At 41.2% G+C, this 24,482-nt stretch overlaps 1 long non-coding RNA gene across 1 annotated transcript in view; it reads right to left on the bottom strand.

Moving 5' to 3' along the window:
- Positions 1-18,713, bottom strand: part of LOC116994418 — a 46,858-nt gene extending 28,145 nt beyond the window's left edge. The window contains exon 1 of the long non-coding RNA XR_004417477.1: positions 18,387-18,713. This is a non-coding gene — a long non-coding RNA (uncharacterized LOC116994418). The remainder of the gene's footprint in view (positions 1-18,386) is intronic.
- Positions 18,714-24,482: the final 5,769 nt, after the last annotated feature.

Here is a 24,482-nt window from a genome sequence, read left to right on the forward strand (position 1 = left end):
AGTGATTTAAGGGTCAGGACAGATTCATCTCCTGTGGGAATGCCCCACGTATCCAGGTGGCACCACAGGGTAAGTACAAGGCTCTGCATTCGTAACTGAAGAGACATGAGGGCGATGGTTCATTTAACATGGAGGTGCTGCTGACGTTGAGTCAGCCTATTCCTGGTGTCTGAGCTGGTGCCATAAAGGAAAAAAACAGGACATTGTCTCAGGAGACTCCCTTCTGAAGGGAGCAGAATATCCAGAGTGGATCCACTTCTTTGGGAAGCCTGCTGCCTTGCTGGGGGCTGGGTCAATGATTTGAATTGAAAGCTTCCTGCCCTGGTATGACCCTCAGGTTATCATCCACTATTGATGTTTTAGGCAGGCAATTATGAATTTGCAGCAAGAAGCTCAAGGTCAATCAAGAGAGACTGCTGGACCTTGGCCTGACCAGTTAAGGGATCAGGAACACAATTAGTGCTCTTCTCTATCCTTCCAGTTGTGGGCAATGATGAGGAAAGAAACAGGAAGGTCCAGCAGATAAAACCAGGTATATAAGTCTGGTATCACCAGCACAATTTTGGGGTTTTTGATAATGAGTTACTCCTCACGACCTCATCTACTGGTGACAGATTAGGTACATCTGTCTCAAAGGTGGAAAATAATCTTCATTCAGGAATCAACAGGGCTCTTGGAAAGAAATCTAAACTAGATTTGAAGGGGAAAGGGGATAAAACCAGGCTTGCTAAAGATCTGGAGAGAATCATTCCAATATTTGAGGGACTGTGTGCACGTGAGATCCTTTGGTCTGCTCTCTCGGTGGAGGTAGTGGATGAAGATCTATGCAACAGTAAAGACACGAGCACTATTTCTGTCTTAGAAACCAGGGGAACTTCTGAGAATGGTCTCAGAAATTAGGGCTTCTCTTCCAAAAAGGGAGCAAGATCAATATGCCACGTGCATCTAAACTAATAGACTCAGTCAACAAATGGGTTAAAAACAAGAGGAGCTGGAGGACACTGTGCAGCAGGAAAACTATGATAGTTGCCATAAAGGAGACATGGTGGGATGGCTTTTACAACTGGGTCCCAGCCAGGATAAAGAAGAATATAAACTAGTCTATAAGCAGCTGGGAGAGAAGTCCCACAATTTCCAGCCCTTGTTCTCATGAAGGAGTTCAGTTTGCCAGATGTCTGCTGAAAATGCAGCATAGGAGAGAAAAAATGGCCTAAGAGGTTCCTAAAGTGTGTGGAAAATAAGTTCCTGGTACAGCTGATAAGTGAGCCAACTAGAGATGTTGGTGAACAGAGAAGGACTGATGGGTGATATGATGGCTGTAAGCTGCCTTGGACACAACACTTACAAAATCTTAGAGTTCTCAATTCTTATAGAAGTAAGAAAGAAGATGCTACAACCCACCTCTGAAGATCAGGATACCTGAGGTTCTTGTTAATAGGTCCTTTTGGGTGGATTAGAGTGAAATTACACTGAATGACCGGTGTTTTTTTATCTGTCTCTATCATCTCTATCTCTATCTCTATCTCTATCTATCTCTATCTCTATCTCTATCTCTATCTCTATCTCTATCTCTATCTCTATCTCTATCTCTATCTCTCTCTATCTCTATCTCTATCTCTATCTATCTCTATCTCTATCTCTATCTCTATCTCTATCTCTATCTCTATCTCTATCTCTATCTCTATCTATCTCTATCTCTATCTCTATCTCTATCTCTATCTCTATCTCTATCTCTATCTCTATCTATCTCTATCTCTATCTCTATCTCTATCTATCTCTATCTCTATCTCTATCTCTATCTCTATCATCTCTATCTCTATCTATCTCTATGTCTATCTCTATCTCTATCTCTATCTATCTCTATCTATCTCTATCATCTCTATCTATCTCTATCTCTATCTCTATCTCTATCTCTATCTCTATCTCTATCTCTATCTCTATCTCTATCTATCTCTATCTATCTCTATCTCTATCTCTATCTCTATCTCTATCTCTATCTCTATCTCTATCTCTATCTCTATCTCTATCTCTATCTCTATCTCTATCTCTATCTATCTCTATGTCTATCTCTATCTCTATCTATCTCTATCTATCTCTATCATCTCTATCTATCTCTATCTCTATCTCTATCTCTATCTCTATCTCTATCTATCTCTATCTCTATCTCTATCTCTATCTCTATCTCTATCTCTATCTCTATCTCTATCTCTATCTCTATCTCTATCTCTATCTCTATCTATCTATCTCTATCTATCTCTATCTCTATCTATCCCTATCTCTATCTCTATCTCTATCTCTATCTATCTCTATCTATCTCTATCTCTATCTCTATCTCTATCTCTATCTCTATCTCTATCTCTATCTCTATCTATCTCTATCTCTATCTATCTCATCTCTATCTATATCTATCTGTATCTATATTTACATATATATCTATATCTAAGCTAATCTATCTATATCTATATCATCTTTATCTACCTATATCTATATCTATATCTATCTATATCTCTATCTATCTCTATCTATCTAATCTATATCTATCTATATCTATATCTATATCTATCTATATCTATCTATATATGTGTGTTTGTGTAGAGTCTATTTTAGAACAATTTCATTCCTATTTTGGTTGTTAGCATCTACGGTAATGTAACAGTAAAAATATAAAGATATCTCTTAGGAAAATATGTTAGGAAAAGAAAGAAAAAGAAAGAAAGAAAGGATAAAAGTAGATAGTGAAAAGGAAACAGAACACCACCTGTGGATCTAGAGACGAGACTTGATTGTTACAATTTCAGAACTTAATCTGGCTACTTGTGTAAAAGACAGTAAAAATTTTCTTTAAATCCAGAAAAAAAAGAAGGACTAAGGAGAATTTCTGTCCTTTATTGTATGTAGGAGGAAACATGATAACAAAAAGGAAAAGGCTGAGGTACTTAATGCCTTCTTTTCCTTAGTCTTTAGGAGTAAGACCATTGCTCTCCAGGTATCCAGGCCTCTGAGATGAAAGAAAGAGATAGAGAGCCAAAAGAAGGTCCCAATAATCCAAGCAGACTTGCAACACCACTTATACACATAAAAGTCTATCAAGCCAGATGGGATCCCAGGAGTACTGAGGGAACTGGAAGAAGGGCTCACTGAGCCACTTACAATGATTTAGTTCTTGCTTACCAGGAGGGTTCCATTTGACTGGAAGTTAGGAAATGGAAACTACAGGAAGAGCTGGAAGGAGGAGCAATGGAGTTGCTGATCTTGGTGCCAGGGAAAGGGAGGCTTAGAGGAGAACATAATTACTCTCTACAACTCCCTTAAAGAAGCTCGTGAGTGGGTGTCAGTCTCTTCTCCCAGGTAACAGGTGATAGGACAAGAGGGAATGGCCTCAAGCTGTGCCAGGGAAGTTTCAGACTGAATATTATGAAAAATTTCATCACAGAAGCTTTTCTTCACACAAAGTGTTATCAATCATTGTAACAAGCAGCTCAGGGAAGCAGTGGAGTCACAATCCCTGGAAGTGCTCCAAAATGTGTGGATATGGCACTTAGGGACATGGTTGAGTGGTAGACTTGGCAGTGTTAACAGTTGGGCTCAATGATCTTGGAAGACTTTTCCAATCTAAATGATTTTATGATTCTGTTCCCATGATTGAAAAGGAAGGCTTGAACAAGGACTCAGATGACCTTTCTTTTTAATCGGAGGAAATAGATAAATAAACAACTCAGAGAGCAGCTGTGACACATAAAGACAGCACATGCTTCCCAGCCATGAAAAATCTATCTGTCTGGGCAGATCAAGGTACAAATACCCAGCAGAGCTCTCTAACAGCTAACATGAGTGAAAATATCTAATAGATCCCAGTGAGTGTTGACTAGACCTAGCTCAAAGGCTTTCAGTGTAATGTAACTGAGTCCTCAGGACACAGCTGGTGAGATGTGAAAGTTACAACTGTCCATTCACTATAAATAGCATGAAATAATAGCAGGTTACACAGTTTAACTGTCTCTACCTAGATTATTACTCTGATTTTAAAAAATAGAAAATATTGTATAGTGAAGAAAAACACTTCAGTGAAAGGACAAGCAAATTTAGATTTATCAATGAAGTAAATTGTTAGTGCTCTGCTGAACCTGACCTTGAAAATACTTCTCATTCATTTTGGGACAAAATCTAACAGGTGAGTATAAAGACCATTAGACTTGCTGTGTTATGTCTTGAATTGGCCGGCCACACTGACACACTGAATCTTTTTGAGGGACAGCTAGTAGGCAGTGAGCACTGGACTGTACAGCTGCTGTTTCAAATGTGCTCAATTTTCTGGCAAGAAAATGTCATGGGGGGCAGTGCTGTGCCAGATGCACCTCAGGAAACAGTTGGCCATCCTGCTGACAGTGCCTGCTGCAAGGTGCTCTAGTGCAAGGTGTCTTTGCCTATGACATGGAGTCATTTTATGCCTGCCTCAAGCACCCCTCAGATGCCAAGGCTCATACCAACACCATCAGGGAAGTTTAGCTCCTGCTATTTCCACTCCAGAAGCTGGTGACATTCTTTACTTGGGTGCAAGAGTTCTTGCAGATCCCACAGGGAAAAACAACAGGTAGCAAGAAAGATAAACAGGAACTATATGGAGCCAGAATGTCAGAGAAACTTCTTTGCTCTATGCTCCACACAGCAGAACCTTAGACTTTTGATTCCTGGTTTTGGGAAGCAGTTGGTGTCAAATGGCTGCAGAGAGCAGAGCGGCAGTGAACTAACTTTCCAAAGAGACAGTGGTGTCAGTTTTCAGTTTTCCTGAAAGCTGTAAACTCACCTGTGGGAGCTGGGCTCTACTGCCTGCCCCAGAGCCTCGCACATCCTCATCCTGCAAGCAGAGAAGCCTTCAAAAAAGCTGGAGAGGGCCATTTTGGCAGAGCAAGTAGAACAAGGGGAAATGGCTTTATACTGTAAGAGTGTGGGTTTAGAATAGATATTAGGAAGAAATTCTTTACTGTGAATGTAAGGCACTGCCACAGACTACCCAGAGCAACCATGGAAGTCCCACTCCTCACAGTATTCAATGCCAGACTGGGTGTGCACACTGGCCCAGGGCAGCAGGCTCGGAATTAGATTTTTAAGTCATTTCCAAGGCATGCCATTCTGTGGTGCCATGATTCTGTGTTGCTTTAGCCCCTGTCCTCCCCTTCTCCCCACCGCCCTGCTTCCCCACCCTGAGAGGTGGGATGAACAGGATCCAGAGAAGGCTGCAGTTACCACCCACTGACTGGTACCCAGCAATCAGTCACTCCTAAGTAACTCCCACAGTATATATACTGAGCATGACACTCTGTGGTATGGAATATCCCTTTGGACAGACCAGGTCAGCTGTCTCAGCTATGCTCCCACCCAGCTTTTGGTGTATCTCCTGACCTGCAGAGCATGATACTGAAAAGTCCTTGATTTAGGGTACACAGTACTCAGTAACAGCCGAAACATCAATGTGTTGTCAACATTATTCCCATACTAAAGCCTAGAAGCACAGCACTGTAGCAGCTACTTAAGAAAAATATGAACTCTAGTCCAGATGAAAGCAGGTGAAACCAAGACACTGCCCCCCTCAATGCTCCCATGTGTATTTTTTTCCATCTAATAGAGCAAATGCAGAGAGAGAATGAAAAGAAAAAAATCTGTGCACCTTTCTAATAAGTTGTGCAAGGAAAAATTTCCTCTGCTCTTCATTTCAGGCTTTTTTAAGTTACTCCATACCACCTCAAAACGTTGTATACCTATGTTACAAAGAAAGAAAAGAAAGGGGAAAAAAAAAGAACTTAACTGTATATACTTGAGCATGATCTTATGCAGGAGCAGGGCCAATGTCCTCAATTTAAATTAATTAAACCTGGGCTCAATACCGAGCTGCAGGAAAAAACAGAAATAGATAAAGCTTTGTAAACTTGTGGTCTTGGTAGCTGTTGTTTCAGCTATAGCTTTTAGCTGGAGTGTAATGAGCCAAAAAAAAAAATCTATTTATTTTACTCATAAGAAAAGGTACATATGGCATCCAGATAAACAGTTAAATGTGCAACACTTCCATTAATTACCACCATCTAATTCTATCAAGTTTAATAAAAAAAGTTCTGTACAGAAACATATGTAAACCCTTACTGCATATTTTGTTAACATTCATTACACAGTTGTAGCAAAATTAATTTTTGTACAAAACACAAGGAGGCATAGAAAGAACACTCAGATCTGCTAAGGCGTGTGTGTCAAAGTACTCAGCTCAGAGATTTCCGTCAGCCTGTGGCAGACCTATGTCTCATGGCTCTATTACCTCTCTACAAGACCTTTAAAGAAAATAATAGACTAAAGAGGTAACGTGAGTATAAAATCTAAAGAAAAAAAAAATCACAAACTGATAATGGATAAACAATGTCTCTTGAGATTTCTTGCAGCATTCTCTGTAGCATTTGTTTTGAATTTCCAGTGTAAAATTTTGAATGGGTATCAGCCAAGACTTCTACTGCAGAAATTTGATCATCTTTTCTGTTTAACCCTTCTGTACACAAACAATTCTGTGCAGCTGTGTCTCTTACATAACTGAGACTATTTCTTGATCCATTATGTTTAGTAGGGCAGTCATTATTAGGATGGGTCAATTTAAGTCAACAGTTTTAATAAAAGACAAATTTTTTCCTAAGGTAGGAAAGTACTCAGTTCAATACCTTATGCAGCTCTTTTATCATGAGATAATAAAAAATGTGACCCATATCAGGGGTTAAACAATTATTCTCCATCTATTCCAACAAATTTGTAAAATGAATGTTTGCCAGTATGATTTTTACAGCATGAAGAAGTAGCAAGTATACATAATAAAGCAAACCAGGGATTATTGTTCAAAATCTTAGAAACAGTTAATTGATAAGGACCCCACAACATACTTCCAGCCAGGATGAAGTACCATAAAAACATTTGGACAAACTTCCATTGATTGAATAAAGTCTGGTGTGCAAAGACTGGAAGATAGCCAGGATAAGGCTATTACCTAATAAAGGGACTAACAATTATTTTCTTTTTCTTTTTAAAGTTCAACTTTAATCTTTGTGCAAAGATTTCTAAAGATTTTAAAAGAATTAATTCATTAATACATACCTCTGGTCTGTATTCTTAAAGAAGAAAATTAAATACTTTATTGAATCTGTGAATTCAACTTGAAAGTGATTGTAAAACTTTGAGTTTCCAGACATCAACATGAGAGTACTCATACCCAAGCACAGCAAAGGTTTGGAGTCAAACAGAAGAAAGAAATTGTATTATCAACATACTGCATAGAAATATCTTCCCAATTAAATTTTTAGAAAATGAGCCGGTAAAGGTCATGAAGTCTGGCACAAGAATATTGAGATCAATAATACAGTGAAGTATTTGTAATGTGAGGTTGCAACCAATGACTCAAACAAGTTATCAAGGCAGGTGGTTAACTCTGTCTTGTGGGAGCAATCTGTCCCACCTGACTTAGACACTTACTTCAGAATGAGATGGATCACCTTCTGGAGGAGACTGTAAGACCAGGGAATTTAGAGCCCACAGAAGCCAGGGGGGAGCTTACATGACTAATTTAGACTACCTGCCCAATTTTTAAATAGCTGTAGTTATGTGATGTAGACCAAACACATCACGAGAACCTGAAAATGTAGTATAACTCAAACAAAAACATCTTGATTTACAGAAATGAGGACCGCATGCAGTATGCCATCTGTTAACAGGAAGTTACTTTGGACAATGACAATAACCCCTTTTTTATTTCAAGAGCTTTGTCAGGATGGTGAATCAGCCATCTATTTTATGTGCAATACTGCTCAGTATACTTCTACTAGCAAAAAGGTAATGAGATACTGACACGGATCAGACAAAAATTGGCTGACAGTATACTCAGACGCCTAGAATATGATGGTTTTAAGAGATCCTATCTTCAGTTTTGATAAGGATCATTTAAAATTTTAAAGCTTTAGAAAGGACGTAAGTTATTCTGACAAGCCAAAATTTTTAAGTGGACGGTACAATACATGAAGCAAATCATTGGGGCATGTAGATCTTTCAGGACTGAAGTCTAAAAAGTAAACTTTAATAATAAATACTATTTGACAATAGTTTTAGATTTAGAACCAGTTTTAGATTTAATTAGATATTATATCAGCAAAAGAATTTGAGAGAAAAGAGGATCTTAAGATAGAAGGGGTGGTAAGGTAACTGTCTGCCAAAGACAGGGACAACAAATATGTGAAATTTAGATTCATTGCATATTGCACATGAACGTATTTATGTGTCTGTGAGCGGAGTGGTTGCTTATGTGCTAGAACCAGTATTCCTATAGAATTGATTATTTTTGCCGTAAAATTATGATCAAGAAATTATTTTCTTAGAAACATTTTTTCCCTCACTGGTAGCTGGGCCATTCTGTCCTTTATTGCTTGTCTGTGTGAATTTATTTTGGTGCATAATGATTGTTTATTACCACATACATAATTTCAGTAATAGTACTGAGTATACAGGATGAAATATAGTAATATTCTTCAAGAAACTGAGGTAAAGAATCTGAAGATTTTGATGGATCTGCTGCAGGGAGTATTTTTGTGGTGGTTGTGGAGGGGAGGCCTTTGGCAACCTTAAATTATGACTTGAGGCACAACCTGGATTCATTCAGTGCACATCAGATTCTGGAGAGGTTGTTTGAAAAGACAAATTTAGTGACAAGGCTGTTGCAAGTATTAATTTTCCAGTACAGGTTCTAGTGTGTGTCTCAGGTAGGCAACAGTGTAAAAACTATGTAAAATCTCTCCAGGATGGCATATTTTAAAAATGGGCATAGTTTTGGGCCTCTTATCTAGAGGTCATTTTCATTACTGAAAGTAAAGTTGTTGGTAGCAAAGAATGAATGATAACCCTGAGTATATGCTATAAATATTAGTCTTGCTATCTGAAGTACCTAAGGCAGGATATGTTGTAGAGAGCTATGAGATATTAGTGGACAGGATGGTATGAAGGTGTTTTGCAGCTGATGGAAGAAAGCAGCTGCATTTTAGGGAGGCAGTTAACTTTGGAGTCTTGATGATTACAAGTCTGAGAGTGGTTTTCATGAATGGTGTTTTGGAAAAGTTCAGCTAAATAATATCAACTTGCCGGAGATCTTTCTTTAGTGATCATATTAAAGCCTCCTGTTAGGGATTTGGCTTTATGATTTTTCTTGGAACTGAGCCATGTGTCCTAACTGAGGCTGTAATGATAAGTTTGAGTTCTAAAATGAAAAAAGCACTATCTACCTTGACATACTGCCAGATTACCTCTCACACTGCTGCTGTGTGAGTGCAGGTTTGTTTTTATTGTATTTTCCTCACTTGATTTATCAAATAATTTTCTCTGTAGTAATCATTTCATATTCTTAATCACATATGTTTTGTAAATTCCTAACACTTTTTGCTAATGATAACTGTACCAAAGTTGATAACTGTAGCAAAGTTATCATCTCTCTAAAATTTTCTTTGGTTCTTTCTTTGTCTAATGTATTTTTAAAAAGCAATAGACCAAGAACTTGGCTTTATTAATTCTTTAGAAATATAATCCCTAGCATCTAAATTAGTTAAACATTGGACACACAAATGAATAGAAGTACTCTAACATGAAATTTATATACCTGATAATATTTGGCAGTGTTGATAGAAGGTTGTATACATTTCATTCTTGAGCTCTGGACAAAGTTATATGACAAGAAATAAAACTGTATGACTATATGATATTTGGGGAGAACATTTATTTTTGAACAGCAACAGCATCACTGTTGTGTGACATTGATCAACCATTAATTTCTACATTTCATTCATAAAGAAAAAAACCAATCCAACCTAAACCCACTAATTTCTCAGTATAGTATGCTAAGAAAGATTTACTTCTTCAATCTTGATGTAATTACTGATGGCCCTGAATCATGGTGTCTGCTTGCCTGCAGTTTATCTACATATTTGTGCTCAACACGAAAATCTAGCCATGAGTAAGTCTCATACAAATTTTCTTATTTCTGGGCCTGCAACTAAATTGGCACTTAACAACCACAATTTTAAAAGGGACTTATTTATTCGTAAAATGAGTCATGGAAGAAAATCAAAATTCTGTATATCTTTATTTCTAGTATATAGTCCAGTTCAAGTTGCCATTGACTTCAATGTGCCTTGGACTGGGAAATCTCTGTGTTGAGCACCTTTCTTTTTTACAAACATTTAAAAACTACTTATGAATAAGAGTTTTCATCATGCGTTACCTTGTATGAACACCTTGATGAGCACTATGTCAGTGCAGTACACCGATGCCCTAGGAATGGGCAAGGCTATAATACCTGTTAGTTTTTATTTGTGGGTCTGAAACCTGCTGGGTTCTTAGGTGTGACTGCATGATCACAGCTGCCTCTGCTGCCATTAAGCGTGCGTGCTGTCAGAATGCTGCAGGCAGCATTGCTGCGGGGTAGCTGTAGGATTTGAAACACAAAACCTCAGCTGAGTATTTGAAGCAAGTACTGAGGAATGCATTTGGTGCGGGTAGCTCCAGTGCTAGCTGCAGGCTGAGAGGGTGGAGGGAAATTGAGACAGTCCCAGGCAAGGGGCAGAGGATGTTTTGCATCACGAAGGACAAAGGGACCTGTGTTCCAGGCGGGTGACCGGCCACACAGAGACACAGCAGGAGCCGATGGCTCAGATGGGACACCCGAGACCACCGAGTGCACAGACTGTCAGAGTGCAATAACCCAGGGATTCCTTTGCTCGGAGTCCCTCCTCGGAGGCACCAGCTGCAGCTGTAGTAGTGCTATGACTGAATTTAAGGATCCAGAGGTCTCAGACTCCACTCTGGGAAACCTGGTCTGACTGAGTGAGAGTGGGATTTGCAGGGATTTCCGAGGAGCTCACAGGAGCTGCCCGCTGCTAAATGGCTTCTGTCCCATCAGTGATCGGAGTGTCACTGCCAGAGTGACTCCTGAAAGGTCAGACAGAGAAGTTTTCTTAACAAAGGATTCTGTAACACTCTTTTTCCTGCCTTTAATTTATTTTTTTATTTCCAGTTTTCCTCTGCCACAGCTGAGGTTACTTAAGCTCGGTATTATTTTCCAATGGAGGGTTATCAGTAGGCCTTTCTCTGAACCTTGCAAATTGTGGATGGGTTTTTACGGTAATGTTAGAAACATTATACTTTCCGATTTTTTTCCCCAATATTTTCTCGGTTTTGTTCAGATCTACTTTCATTTTTCTCAGTCCTTTCCACTAATTGTTTTGTCCAGTCTACCTTATTGTTGCATCTCTGTTCTGTCGTATCCTTACCCTGCCAGTCCAATTCAACGCTGGCTCCCTGTTGGATTAGAAAACCTCATTCAGAGGTTTGCTGTTCTCTCCTGACAAGCTGGCAGTCAAAGCTTCCTCTTTGTGAGTAACCCTATGCATTATTTTAAATCTGATGGAGCCTTTCTGCCAGAGAGCCTTCATCAGCATAATGTGTCTCTTTTCTCTCATCTCAGTCATCCGCTTCCTCTGCATGTCCTATTGCATTCACAGGCCTCAGCATGCTGTTCTGAAGTGTCTTGGCAATGGACTTAATCTCCTGCAGGGAGAGGAACCACTGTGTCCTAGCTTGCTGCATCCCTTGATGTGGGATTGCGTTTCAGTAATCAGGACACAGCTTGTGCAAGAAGACTGGTATTTCAGTTTTATCAAGATGAGTAATGTTCAGAATAAAAGTAGAGTACAAGCTCTAAACTTTCTTAACAGTATGGAATGAAGTTAAGTAATTGATTGCTCCTTGTAGTTTCAAGTTTCCAAATATTTTCCTTCATGTCTTTATAAATTTTCTCTCTTTCCACAAGCTAATTCCTGTCTTTTTGGACCAGAATCTGAGAAAGACTCATGATCCATTCCTTTAAAAACTACAAACTAAGTAAAATAACAAATACTTTGTTTATATCATGAAGATTCAAAATAGCTCTCTGGGGTGAATTGTACCCTATACCATCACTCAGTAGATATGTATTCTCTAGTCTCTACTTAAAGAATCATCAAGGAAGTCATAGCTAATAATATTCCACATACAGTAATTTCACAACTATAAGGCGCACCGGACTATAAGGCGCACCCCCCCGGATTCGGCAAAATTTGCAACTTTGTAGATCAGATAAGGCGCACCGGTCTATAAGGCGCACTTTTTTTTTGCAGTGAGGCCCCGCCCCCAGCTCACCCCGTGGGGTTGCTGGCCGAGGCCCCGCCTCCACCCGGCAGCCATTGGCCCCCGGGGCCGCCTCCACCCGGTAGGGGCGGTGCCGCGAGCCACCGAGCCACCCTGGACCCGGCAGCCATGGGCCCCCGGGACTGCTTCCACCTGAGAAGGGGGGTGCCGCGGCCCCCCAGCCCGCATTCACGCGGCAGCCGTGGCTCCCCAGGACTGCCTGGACCCAGGAACGGGGCTGCTGCCGGCTCCCTAGCCTGCCTTCATCCGGCAGCCATGGGCTCCCGCGGCTGCCTGGAGCCAGGAGCGGGGTTGCCGTGGCCCTCCTAGCCCACATTCACGCGGCAGCCATGGCTCCCCAGGACTGCCTGGACCCAGGAACGGGGCTGCTGCCGACCCACTAGCCCGCCTTCATCCGGCAGCCATGGGCTCCCGCGGCTGCCTGGAGCCAGGAGCGGGGTTGCCGTGGCCCTCCTAGCCCACATTCACGCGGCAGCCATGGCTCCCCAGGACTGCCTGGACCCAGGAACGGGGCTGCTGCCGGCTCCCTAGCCTGCCTTCATCCGGCAGCCATGGGCTCCCGCGGCTGCCTGGAGCCAGGAGCGGGGTTGCCGTGGCCCTCCTAGCCCACATTCACGCGGCAGCCATGGCTCCCCAGGACTGCCTGGACCCAGGAACGGGGCTGCTGCCGGCTCCCTAGCCTGCCTTCATCCGGCAGCCATGGGCTCCCGCCGCTGCCTGGAGCCAGGAGCGGGGTTGCCGTGGCCCTCCTAGCCCACATTCACGCGGCAGCCATGGCTCCCCAGGACTGCCTGGACCCAGGAACGGGGCTGCTGCCGGCTCCCTAGCCTGCCTTCATCCGGCAGCCATGGGCTCCCGCGGCTGCCTGGAGCCAGGAGCGGGGTTGCCGTGGGCTTCCTAGCCCACATTCACGCGGCAGCCGTGGGCTCCTGGGACTGCTTCCACCCGGGAATGGGGGTGCCGCGGCCCCCCTTGCCCACATTCACCCGGCAGCCGTGGGCTCCCGGGACTGCCTGGACCCGGGAAGGCGGGTGCCGCGGCCCCCCTTGCCCTCATTCACCCGGCAGCCATGGGCTCCTGGGACTGCCTGGACCCGGGAAGGCGGGTGCCGCGGCCCCCCTTGCCCTCATTCACCCGGCAGCCATGGGCTCCCGGGACTGCCTGGACCCGGGAAGGCGGGTGCCGCGGCCCCCCTTGCCCACATTCACCCGGCAGCCGTGGGCTCCCGGGACTGCCTGGACCCGGGAAGGCGGGTGCCGCGGCCCCCCTTGCCCTCATTCACCCGGCAGCCATGGGCTCCTGGGACTGCCTGGACCCGGGAAGGCGGGTGCCGCGGCCCCCCTTGCCCTCATTCACCCGGCAGCCATGGGCTCTTGGGACTGCTTCCACCCGGGAATGGGGGTGCCGCGGCCCCCCTTGCCCACATTCACCCGGCAGCCGTGGGCTCCCGGGACTGCCTGGACCCGGGAAGGCGGGTGCCGCGGCCCCCCTTGCCCTCATTCACCCGGCAGCCATGGGCTCCTGGGACTGCTTCCACCCGGGAATGGGGGTGCCGCGGCCCCCCTTGCCCACATTCACCCGGCAGCCGTGGGCTCCCGGGACTGCCTGGACCCGGGAAGGCGGGTGCCGCGGCCCCCCTTGCCCTCATTCACCCGGCAGCCATGGGCTCCTGGGACTGCCTGGACCCGGGAAGGCGGGTGCCGCGGCCCCCCTTGCCCTCATTCACCCGGCAGCCATGGGCTCCTGGGACTGCTTCCACCCGGGAATGGGGGTGCCGCGGCCCCCCTTGCCCACATTCACCCGGCAGCCGTGGGCTCCTGGGACTGCTTCCACCCGGGAATGGGGGTGCCGCGGCCCCCCTTGCCCACATTCACCCGGCAGCCGTGGGCTCCCGGGACTGCCTGGACCCGGGAAGGCGGGTGCCGCGGCCTCCCTAGCCCACATTCACCCGGCAGCCATGAGGCCCCAGGACTGCCTGGACCGGAGAGGGGCGGTGCCTTGGTCCCCCTGGCCCGCCTCCACCCGGCAGGGGCAGTGCCGCGGGCCTCCGGGCCCGCCCCCAGCCAGCTGCAGTGGCACTTCCGGCTCCCCCCACGGCTCTCAGCTCACACTTCCGGTTTGGCAAATTTCGCCGCTTTGTACATCAGATAAGGCGCACCGGACTATAAGGCGCACTTCCGGGTTCGAGGGAAAATTTTAGTCAAAAGGGTGCGCCTTATAGTCGTGAAATTACTGTAATCTAATTTAGTGCACCAGGAGAATAAAAGTAAAAGGGTTTATTTTTGGTATGGAAAACTGTTTGAGTTCTGTGTTCCCATGTTTCAGCACTGAGCAATTTAGAGTACATCCACCTGCAAAACTCACATGCAATTAGTATTGTATGTTATACCCTACAGTCATTATTGTGGTTCATTGGCTCCTACATATTTGGTTTACACCATGTCTGTACAGTTTTATTGTAACTTTATAAAATGACATCCTGTCGTTCTTCCTTCCTATGTATTGTTTCTCTGTTCTTATCTGCTGCACAAATTTTTGTTGTTACATTTTCATTCTCAAATTCCTCCACACCTCTTCTCTGCTCACTTCCTCCTGGACGTTTTTTTTATAGGAAGATCTTCAAGTTAAGTTCAAAAATATTTAAAATTTTACTGTACTTTAAGAATCCAAATCAGAACTTTTGTCTTAACTTCATCTAATAATCAAGATGCAGCTTCTGCCACTGGTCATTTCTTTACTGAAATTCTTTTAGGGTCTAACTAATAACAAAGTAATTCACTGTGCTTTCTTCTGATGTTGTCATAAAAGTCCATCATAAAGCCTGTTGCTTTTCCACAGCTAATTTAAGTTACCATCTCTCACTTTTTTTCTTTTAATATGACTTGTACCTGCTTGTGTTTGGCCACTGCAGTCTGTTCAAGTTGTATTAATCAACTCTAATCCAGCTGTTTAGTAAAACCATTTTTATGCCTGAATGATATGGAATCTCATAAGGAAAATGATAATAAGGCAGCAGCTCTCAAATTCATGGTTCAGAAATAAAAAGATTAATTTTTCCTTATTGACAGACCTTGGAATTTTCTGTGCTTGGTTATCATTCAGTAAGAGCGGCCAAAGAAGAAACAGGAAACTCTGGAGGTACCCACAGTTTGTTTGTTATCCAACCTGCACCTTCTGAATATCAGCTGGCAACTCATCCACACTTGGGTTCCACAGGGTTGTATCTTAGGGTCAGTGCACTTCAACTTCTTAATAAACAATTTGAATGCAGGACTGTAAGGGACACTGAGCAAGTTCACAGGTGATACAAAATTGGGAAGAGGTGTTGACTCCCTTGAAGATCCTGCAGACAGACCTTGACAAATCACAGGACTAGCAATCACCAACCATATGAAGTTCGGTGAGGGAAAGTGCTAGATTCTGCATCTGGGACAGAGCAACCCTGGATGCACAGACAGGCTGGGAAATGAGATGCTGGAAAGCAGAGCCACAGAAAGGGACCTGGGCTCCTGGTTAATGGCAAGTGGAACATGAGTCAGCAGTGCCCTGGCAGCCAGGAGGGCCAGTGGTGTCATGGGGTGCACCAGGCACAGCATCACAGCTGGGCAAGGGAGGGGATTGTCCTGCTCTACTCTGCACTGGGGCAGCCTCACCTCGAGTGCTGGGGGCAGTTTGGGGTGCCACAGTTAAAAAGAGACATTGAACCATTAGATAGTGTCCAAAGGAGGGCAACAAAGAAGGCAAAAGACCTTGAGGTGAAGCTGTATGTGGAGTGGCTGAGGTCACTTGGTCTGTTCAGCCTGGAGGAGACTGAGGGGAGACCTTGTTGCAGCCTACAACTTCCTTTTGAAGGGAGGAGGAGTGAGCAAACACTGATGTTTTCTCTATTTTGACAAATGACAGGGCCCAAGAGAATGTCCTGAAGTTTTGTCAGGGGAGGTTTAGGTTGGATATTAGTAAAAGGTTCTTCACCCAGAGGGGGTTGAGGAATTGGAACGGACTCCCCAATGTTTGGACAATACTCTCAGGCACATGGTATGACTCTTGGGCTAGTCCTGATCAGGGTCATTAGTTGGATTTTATGATCCTTCTGGGTCCCTTCCAACTGAGAATATTCTGTTATTATGTAATCCTGTAATATACAGATCAGCTTAAGAGCTTTTAAACTAAAAACCCCATATCTAATGAACCTAACAAGTAGCTGACTGGAGTAGACTCAGGTAAACCTTTCTCATTAATTCACCAAGAGATCTATTCCATCTTATGTGAGCCAGCAGAAATGAAGCAGTTTGATTTGTGGTATTGACTGCAATATCATGCTTGACAGGCGGTTATTCATGCCATATATAGAGGCCTCTCATCAACCTTGACCAAAGGATAGTTTGCAAAAAAATTTTAATGGTTATCTGCAAAATGCCTGCAGTGCACTGGGGAAAGCAGCAGAATTTTGCTGTTTTTTTGTTTTTGGTTTTTTGTTTTTTTTCATTTTTCTTTTCTGTTAGCACATGGACTAAAGGAGTCTAGAAGCACAGTTTGCATATAACTTGGCAGTCCTTGCAGCTCAGGTTTACACTTTGATCTCCCACTGTATGCTAAAGACTCTTTCTGGATGTTATTTTTTTCCAGAAGACACTTACCTACTTGACAATTTTAATACTAGTTCCTCCTCTGGATCGTGTAACTGAGTTAAGGCTACACTGTAGCATTTTAAATGAATTAAGCAAAACACTGGAGACCTGGGTATTTAACATGCTTACACTCAGTTTCTGGATTTGCCGCTGGTTTGGCTAAGGAAATCTTTGCTGTTATAAATTTTGGTTAATGCTTACCTTAGGTTAAAATATCATGCATGTAACTCTCATTGAAGTAGCACTATTATCAGTTGCATACATTATTGGCATCTTTGTAAATGAGTGAAAAAGTGAAAGAGAAAAATTTCTTAATCTGCACATTCTTACTGTTGGATCAGGAGATGTTTCATTTAGATCCAGATGCTCTTCTGCCCAGACAAGTAGATGTCTTAGGTCCTTCCTGTCAGAGAGCCTTCATTAGCATAATATTTCATCTTAGTGGAATGTCTTAATTTCAAAGCTGTTTACCACTGAAAGTGAAAATCTTGCTCCAGAAACACAGATAGATCTTAATTTTTTTGAGGCTAATCCTGTTTCTCCTTGTTGAAATCAGAGTCTGACCATATATTTTCATTATAATAAAAATTATTATATTTCCTTTAACACACAATACCCTCTCGTTAAACCAATATATGTGACACTTGACTAGGGAGAAATGGCTATCATCCAGAATTTTATTGACTCATTGGCATGTCTAGGTGTAGGAAGTCTTACACCAGACTTTGTTCTGTCACTTAACTAGGTGGAATAAACATATGTCTTTCACCTTGATTGAGAAGAGATGCAGTGTTTGTTAACCAGTTTAAAGATTGCAATTCACCTACTGATCACAATCCTCTTCATTCTAAACACACTCAGGCACTTCTCTTTTCCTGTTTATATGGTATAAAAGCACTGTATTCCAACAGAACTAACTACCTTCAAAAACTCAAAAGATTAATACAGTTTCAAATAGATAAATGCTAACCTCTGTTTTAGAACTGAATCACTCCAAATACTTGAGTTTGTTTTTTGTTTTTTACTTGTTTTGAATATGGTTTTTTGGTAAGGGGAGAAGTATTTTTTCATTTACCATGGAAGTTCTAATGATTTTACATAACTTAACTTTCTCTCTCTAGTTATGAAGGATATATCTCGACAATGATATATAATTTTGTTTGTGAAAACAACCAGCCACACACATGATGCTTACAGATGATGCTTACAGATGATATCTAACTACTGTTCTAAATTAATAATAAAAATAAGAAACTAAGTGCAAAAAATGTCATCAGTACTTCCAATTTCCAATATAAATAGCCCAAGAAACAACATTTAGCCCAGCTTGACAAGGTATTAACAGCATGAAGTCTTAGCTTAGATTTCTTCTCTTGTATAATCAATATACAGTGCAGCACAATTATACCAGCTTACCCAGCAGAAAATCTTCATTAATGTTTTTGAAAACTCTTTTAGACAAATTGCACCATTTGTTGCATGCATCCATTTCCTTCAATTTAATTTACTTACACTGGTTGCTCTCTTTTTCTTGACAAAATTAATGGTCACCAGAGTTCAGTAGCTACATGTTCTCAAATAGTCATCAGTGTACAGTAGACAGTGCTGAGGCTTCCAGCGTTTGCTTGCTTGTTTTCTTCTTTATTTGCATTTTTAAATTTTGTTTTCAATTCTTTAAATCCTTTCTCTTCTTCCACATGCCGACTCTCAGTTCCAGCTCATTCCTAACAACAGAATGAGTGTTTGTGGATCTGTGTTTCATTGCTACACAGCTTCATTGGGATGGAATAGTATTCAAATCCTATTTTCTCCTCCCTGGGTGAGCAATACAGTTGGTTTGTTTGATATAGCCACTGTGCTTCTCTGCCCCACGTGATTTATATTCTTCTTAAACAGGGCAGTGCTGAATACCAACAATACTTAATTCCTCTTATTAACTCTTCTAATGAAACAAATTTCTAAATGAGCCTGGGTTAACAGCCACATGGTGCTGCTCTTCAGCTATGGGGTTGGAGTCACACAGCCCAAAGAGTCAGATTTAGGAGGGGAATCTCTGGCAAAGAGAGAACAAATCAAACTGACTGCACAGAGCTCTTTCACCAGGACTGTGAACAAGGATGTGCTTGAGCTGATGATGTGGGAACCTGCCCAGTGTGAATTATTGAGGTTGGGCATTTTCCAAAGACTTATTTCAGTGAAAATCTGTGGTGTTGCAGCAATATTTGGCCATGGTCAAAATGTCTATATATGCTACACAGGCACCATAGTAACACTCAGAGGCAGCCAAAAGCTTGGTATTTCTGCCCTTTTATAAGATGACTCTGGGCTAGGTTTTATTAATCCATCAGACCATGAACATTATCAGGGATTTGCTTGTTTGTTTGATTTTTTTTGTTTATTAAGTACTAACATGCTATCTATTCCTGGAAACAGTAGATCTTTGTGTTTGTGGAAGCAACCTCTGTGAATACACGCAGCCAGGAAACAATGTGAGCTGATTAGGAACTGCTGATCATATGTTTTCTAGAGTGGCCTTAGAACAACTTGTTCTCTTTTTGTTATCCTAAACTATTTTTCCAGGACAAGAGTGCACACATCAAAGTATGATTTAAAGTGTTTTAATATCACTAGGCATTTAATCCAATGTCTGTCCAAAATAAAGAAAAATATATTTACTCTAGTACTGTAGTTTACTCTAATATTAATTGAATGATGTTCTCATTTTGCTGTGGTTTTGGTTTTTTTCTCAGATCTATTTAGATATTAGATATTCCTATTCCTATTCTATTTAGATTTAGATGTTCCTGTCTGCAATGGCTGCAGAATAAGTCGTGTCTAAGTTAAATCTTCAACCAACCTGTCTTTTAAAGTAGAGACTTGATTTCAGTGATTGATTGATAGCAAACTTCTAATATAATAATAAAAATTTGAACCCTTAAGATTTTTTCTGACTAGCTTCAAATGATAAAAAAGAGATGCATGCAGGAACACCAAAGTCAGGAGACAACAGCTGGCTGGTGCATTTTCCTTCCTAATCAACTTTCTATGACAGTTATCATAAAGATTTCATTGGTTAAAACTAGAAATGGACAGGGCTGATCTGAATTACAGGTATTAAACCAAATATTTCATATTAACGCTAGTGCTGGAATATCAACTCTGGTATATGGAGATAAAAGCTAAACTTTTCTGTGAGAGGGGAAGAAATTAGGGATCCATAGAGACTGTGGTTTTAATAAAACCTAAGAATAACAAGAAAACAACTATCCTTACATTTGAAATAAGAGGAAATAGAGATATAGAAGACCTAGAGAAAGAGAAGTATGAAGAGTAATTTTTGAGGGACAGGATTAAATCACAATAAAAAAGAGAAAAGAATGAGAGACACTGAGAAGGGAAAAGGAAAATAAAAAAGGAAAATAAGAGCTTGTTGATATCAATATTATTCTTATATCCACTCATACTCTCATCATCTTTTCAACTTTTTAGTTTTTCTGAGTTTGGAATACTAGAAGGTTGTCTCAGCATGTAGAGGTTTCTTGTTTTGATTTGGGATTTTTTGTTGTTTGGGGGGGTTATTTGTTTTGTTATGTTGTTTTTTTATAGCTACATACAATGACATTTAAATTTGGTATAACTGCCAAGAAAAGCTATCCTCCGTACATTTATGTCTCTGTATTACTGTTATGACTGTTTGCAAGTAGATAAGCAGACTTTCTCTTTTCAGGGTTTTATGTGTGAGACATATTAATAAATATATTTAAAAAAAATTTTTATTTAGTTATGAAATTATAAAAATATAAAATAAAGGGAATAAAATAGGTATTCAAAGTAATTTAGTAGAATTATTATTACATTTTAACAGGATCTGGAAGTTATTCAATACGTTGTAATAAAAATCAATGGATTGTTTTTTTCATTATATGTATATATTAGAGATCTTTTAGGTTTTGGTGGGGAAATTCAGCTAATGCTATATTGTGATTTCTAAATGTTATCCTTGGTGAACCTGACTGGTTCACTAAACCACAGAGGGGAAAAGCAATACTGGCATAAGTGGCACAGTTATCTCTAGGCCTGTGACACTTATGATGTGATTTGAAAAATCTCAGCTACTACTGCAGGTCTAGCCATACTAACACTTCCCATTTATGTAGCATCCACATGTCTCAAAGCACCAAATAAATGTTCAAAGGATGTGCTGGCCTTCTGCAGATGGAAAATCTGCTGTACAAAGGTTATGATTTACAAAGCATTTTGATGATACATACAGGTGCAAAAATAATTTCTTGTCACTTGTGTTAGAAAGGGATGCAAGATTTTATTTTTCTGTCAGCATTTTTTGACTCTTCATTTTTGTCCTAATATTACTTCCAATTTTGACTTTATTGCTCAATATCTATCTTATTGAAGGAGTTGAGCTCACTTATTATAGGCACATGTTCATTCTTCACCATTTAACCATTCCTGTTCAGGAAACTATCTTCTCTTTTTTATTCCAAATTTTAAGGTCTTTTTGTAGTGATTTTCATATGATCTTAGTAAAAATCAGATGTAATTAGAAAATCAAGTGTAAATTATAAGAGTCTTCTAAATTATTCTTACCAACAGCTAAATGACCAGCTGGATATTTACTGATGGCAAGAGGAAGGAAAAAAAAAAAGAGATAATACATAAAATCATAACTTCCTGAATAATAGAATTTGAAACGATCATTGGTATTTCAAGTGCATAGATAATGGCTTGCTTTTCTTTTAATGTTTTCTTTTATTAATACATCACTAGAAAATTTTTAACTTATGTGATCAAGAATCTATTTTCCAGCATTTTTTTAACAGATAGAAAGGATAACTCTTGTGTAATGAGGTCTTGGCTTTCATTTTTTATCTTGTCCTCAGAACTCAAATGCACTCACAGTTAGGATAGATTTTGCTGTTTGTAAGAGTCCATTGGGATTTATGTGTATAAATGGGTAAATTATGTGTATAATAAATGTGTATATATGTGTGTGATTTATTTTATACTTCCCTAGGTAAAATTCTAAGGTTTTCAGTGAAAGGATATTCTTTATCCATTTTAGATTTTATAAATTTCTCACTGCCTTAAGTAGATCTTAATACTTGGATTTCCTTTTTCTTTTTTTTTTTCTTATTTGCCAGGAAGAGTTGGACTTCTAGCACCATAGGCATCAACAAGACCAAGGTTTCTTTGCTGTCCAGATGTGAATGGAGTTTAAGCATCAATATTTAACAAGTATATGCACATACATAAACAGACCTGCATTAAAGCACTGAATAGTTTGAGATCATTTCAATTAAGGTTAGTTCAGAGCTCATTGTTACATGTGATTTCACTAAGTGATAATTTAACACACTAAATTACCACTCTGTTCCTCATAGAAAGTGACACTTATGACCACATAATAAAATACTTTATAACCTGTTGTTCAGATTCATAATTCCGCTTTGCTGTAGGAGGAGGAAGCCACAAGTCATTCCAGTGTTGCTGCCATTAGGGGATGTATTGCCTTCCCAGCCCATGCACTGAGATTAAAAACGCTGACAGCCTCTCATCCACAGATGGCAGAACCCTCTAAAGCTGTTGAACTGGCACTCAGTCAGTTGGCTTTTGATCTGGCTGTTCAGATATAAGAGCCTGTTTAAGCAGAAAAGAAAATAGGCTGTTCATGTTCAGTTAGTATAAAACTATCTTCTGATATGCCTTTGTGTCTTTATCTGTTCCTTCAGCTGCTTTTAATTAATGCTTTGAAGACACTGTGTATTTTGGGTTTAAGGGCAGGAATAATTCTGTCTAACTCAGCTCCGTGTGAAACATCTCAATGCTGTGCAGCAGCTCTGTTCTTCCCTAGTGGACTACCCACACAATAACTTATGACTAAATTTCTTGAAATAGGTACAGACTTTCTCATCTAGCAAGGAATGCAATCCAAATCTATTCGCAGTTGTTTGGAGAATCACAGTTTAGTGTAGACTGAATGCATAGATAAATAAAAGGCTGTTTCAGTGCTTGGTACAGAGCAGCCATTAAATTCATGGGGATATGGGAGAGCCCAGCAACCCGCAATTTGCAGGCAGCTATTGTGATCTTTTAGGATGAATCCCGAGGTCATATGCATCGGCATTACTATTTTATAATTGACAGCCTGGCAACAGTGTAAAGCAGAGGTGAGCATAGAGCTCTTCCACCATGGGGAAAACAAATTCCCCCGCTCTGCTCAGCGTTGTGGTATTATCTGTTCAAATAAGGTAGAGAAAACAAAAAAAGAAAGAATGTAATTGCATTCAAAACATAGAAGGGGAGAACCCATCAGAAGAAGCAGCGGCTCTCAGGGGCTCCCCTGGGCCAGGAGCAGTGGCACCCTCCAGACTAAAGTTTCCCAGATGTGGATGGTCCCACTGTCCCAGCCAGCAGCAGGGCAGCCAGGAGGCACCAGGGAGTCCCAGCCCCACGTGTGCCACTCCCTTGGCACTGGCCCTGCTGCAGTGGCACTGGGGCAGGGGCTCATGGCCCCTGGGGCTGACATGAGGAAGAGAGACATTAGGAAAAACAATCCTTAAGAGGTGCCCTAGAGAGTCTTCAGGACAGTATATGGAACAGGCATACAGGTGAGAGATTTGAACTTTTATAACTTGGAAAAATCCTGACTTAAGTAAACTAATGTGCAAAAAAACAGGCTTGCACTGAAAATATTGAAAAAAATAACAAAAAATCTGACATAAAATAGCTTAGGGGAAACTGTTAAAGGTTGAAAGCTATTGTCCTTCACATTTCATTTTCCAAGTTAGCACTTAGTGAACAAATAATGGAATAAGTATTGTTGAGCAGTGCACCATCTTGCCCTTGAACGAAGCACTTGTGTATGAGTGCAGTGTGTAGCTAAGGGAAAGTGAATTGAGGGCATAAAAGTGTAAAGACTGATAAAATAATTCACTTGTTTCTTTGTTTTTTTAAGGAAGATTGTTATGGGGTTATCTCATTATAGAAAAATCCAGTAATCCATGGTTTAATAAAAAACTGAACAATATAAGCAAGCATTTCCCTTGCTATTAAAACTACTGTTAACCAAACACTTAAAGTCATCTCTGTCCTATTTAAAAATTTGCTATAGGATTTATAGAGATAATTAGAAGAACTTAGAATATTAACAGATACCAGAACTGACAGTAGTACAAATGTTTTTACCTATTTTAAATATAAATTTTCTGCAAGATACTTATCTTTCATGTGCAGTCTTATGCTGCTTGTCAAGCATGAAGGCAGTGTTATAGTACTCCAATTACAAAGCAGTGTTGCTGTTGCACAGCAGCTGACAACTCTGTGTTGCACTCCATTGTGCTGCAGTGGATTTAAACTGATTCACAAAGGACTGAACAGATTGATGCACGCGCAGAGATTGGCAGCTGGCTGGCCCGTGCAGAGGTATGGGCAAGCGCAGGGTGGAAGCAGAGAGGAGTCATGCTATCTGGTAGACTCAGTAAGAATTAGGTGTATTTCCCCCTCACTTTTGCCTCCAGCTCATTTAAGTTTTTTACTAAGGATAACTGGAGCATGTGAAACCAAAAATTCACTCAAGATTGCTCATACTTT

This window comes from Catharus ustulatus, chromosome 3 (genome assembly GCF_009819885.2).
Source record: "Catharus ustulatus isolate bCatUst1 chromosome 3, bCatUst1.pri.v2, whole genome shotgun sequence".
Classification (NCBI taxonomy): Eukaryota; Metazoa; Chordata; class Aves; order Passeriformes; family Turdidae; genus Catharus; species Catharus ustulatus.